This window comes from Rhinoraja longicauda, unplaced genomic scaffold (genome assembly GCF_053455715.1).
Source record: "Rhinoraja longicauda isolate Sanriku21f unplaced genomic scaffold, sRhiLon1.1 Scf000100, whole genome shotgun sequence".
Lineage (NCBI taxonomy): Eukaryota > Metazoa > Chordata > Chondrichthyes > Rajiformes > Arhynchobatidae > Rhinoraja > Rhinoraja longicauda.
Genome location: NW_027601318.1, coordinates 245,001 through 247,500, shown reverse-complemented (window position 1 = coordinate 247,500; position 2,500 = coordinate 245,001). Strand labels below are relative to the sequence as shown.

Here is a 2,500-nt window from a genome sequence, read left to right as displayed (position 1 = left end):
GAGGCCCAGAGCAGGAACATCCCCGAAGAAACGGGTAACGAAACGGAACCTGAGCCTGAAACTGAGACTGAAGAGTTGGCCGCGTCCGACCAGGGACACACCAAAACCACTGCCCGACCAAGGGAAAAGACGCATGGACCCCCAAAACATCGAGATCTAGCTGAACAGATCACAAAGGCAGAGGAACTACTTGGCGATGGACACAACAAAGATCGGTGCATCGAGATGGTCGAACAAATCACGGAAGGTTTGATGGACAAGTTCTCTCCAAAGCCTCATAAAAACAAGGGTGGAAAGGCGGGCAGCAATAAAAAAGAGCACAGAGTTGCAAACCACCCAAACTCTGGTGCAAGAAAACGACGGGCCGCAAAAAAACACAGATACAAAACCACTCAGACCCTGTATCAAAAAGACAGAAGGAGACTGGCACGTCAAATCATGGGCGCGCCAGCTGCATCTAGCTGCCCTCTCAGAAGGGAGGAGCTGGAGAATTGCTTTCGAGCAAAACTATCACAAGTGAACAACAAAGCAAACATCAGCAAAATGGCACAGTATAATGGCACCACAAACATTAACCGGCTAATGGAAGCCATTGAGCTTGAAGAGGTCGAAAAGGCGATAAGCGAGATAAACGCGAAAAGTGCAGCGGGACTGGACGGGATGAAGGTGGAACACCTGGAAAACATCATTGGTCAGGATGCGACAGTGATACCTCGCCTCTTCTCTCTATGGCAGAAATTGGCATTCGTACCAACAGCCCTGAAAAGGAGTCGGACTGTGCTAATTCCTAAAACGGAGGATGCAGAACTCCTCAAGAACATCGACAACTGGAGGCCCATCACAATCGGGCCGATGTTGCTCCGGCTCTTCACAAAGATCATCGCGAAGAGACTGTCGGAGGCAGTTACGCTTAACCCTCGCCAGAAGGGATTTATAGCGGCCACCCCGGGATGCAATGAAAACATCGCGATCCTAGAAAATATCATGAAGGGGGCAAAGAGCAACAAGAAGGAATTGGCGGTAGTCTTTGTAGACCTGGCAAAGGCATTCGACTCCATCGGTCACAAAATGCTCACAGTTGGACTCAAGAGGATGGGTATACCGAACAGGTTCATTCACCTAGTGCAGAGTCTCTATACCGACAACACAACGGTCATAGAGGGTGACAGGACCGCAACAGAGCCCATACCCATTAAAAGGGGAGTCAAACAAGGCGACCCACTCTCACCACTGTTATTTAACATTACAATGGACCCACTGATATGCACATTGGAACAGGCACAGATGGGTGTCACGCTAACACAGAAGAACAGGAGAATCAGCTGTTCTTCGCTCGCATTTGCAGACGACATTGCAATCCTCAGCGACTCCTATGCAGGAATGACGGCCAATATGAAAATCCTGCAGAATTTCTGCCAAAACACAGGTCTACAGATAAATATCAAAAAAACGGCCGGCTTCCACTGTAGACCACACAGGAAAACATTCCTCTACAACACCCGGGAAAAGTGGAAAATCAATGGTGAACCGGTGAACCACATCGAACCGGGCGAGCTCGAGAAATATCTGGGAGCGCGAATAGACCCATGGGCAGGAGTAACTGAGGACAACTGGTCGGGAAAACTGAACAAGTGGATTACGAGTCTGAGAGAGGCAGAACTCAAGCCGACTCAGCAACTCGAAATCCTAAAAACGCACATGATTCCGAGGATCTACTACCACCTTATCCTCACGGAAGCATCGCAAAACACTATCATAGAACTGGACAATCTCATTAAGAAGGCAGTGAAAGAAATACTACATCTTCCTGCTGACACAACAGATGGAATATTATATTCCAAAAACAAGGACGGGGGCCTCGGACTACCAAAACTCGAGGTGCAAATTCCATCTGCCATTATACGGAAGCTCGAGTCCCTGGAAAAATCAGAGGATGCAGTCATCTCGGCATCGTTCCAGTTCCGAGGCAATAACAACGTGGAGCACATTAACAAACTGAGAAACCTCAAAGTGCTAAGAGAAATTGAAGAATTTCTCGAACCCGCCGAATCGAATGACAACGAGGAGGCGAGCCTCTCAACCATTTGTGAAATGGAAGAAAGTCTACTCGGAACTGAAGGAAACGCCAAACCCGTAAACAAATATGCGGAATGGCGCCAATGGGAGTTCGAAAAATGGACCAAGCTTTTGGCCCAGGGCCCCGGTATCCACTACTACAAAAACGACCCGACATCCAACACATGGCTGTACGGACATCATAAGATGAAACAGTCTCTATTCATTAAGAGACTGCTACTGAGGTGCAACTTATACCCCACAAGGTGCACCATTTCATACGGCCGCCCCAACATGGCCAAACTATGCAGAAGGTGTGCAATGGCCAACGAAACATTGGCACACATCTCAGGACAATGTCTCGCAGTCAAAAACGCACGGATTAAGCGCCATAATAAGATCTTGGACAAACTGAAGGCGCAGGTTGCTAAACACGGATGGGCTG

The 2,500-nt window shown here is 48.4% G+C and overlaps 1 pseudogene; it reads left to right on the top strand.

Annotated features, from left to right (window-relative positions):
- LOC144590014 (28S ribosomal RNA) overlaps positions 1-2,500 on the top strand; it is an 8,328-nt pseudogene that overhangs the window by 3,913 nt on the left and 1,915 nt on the right.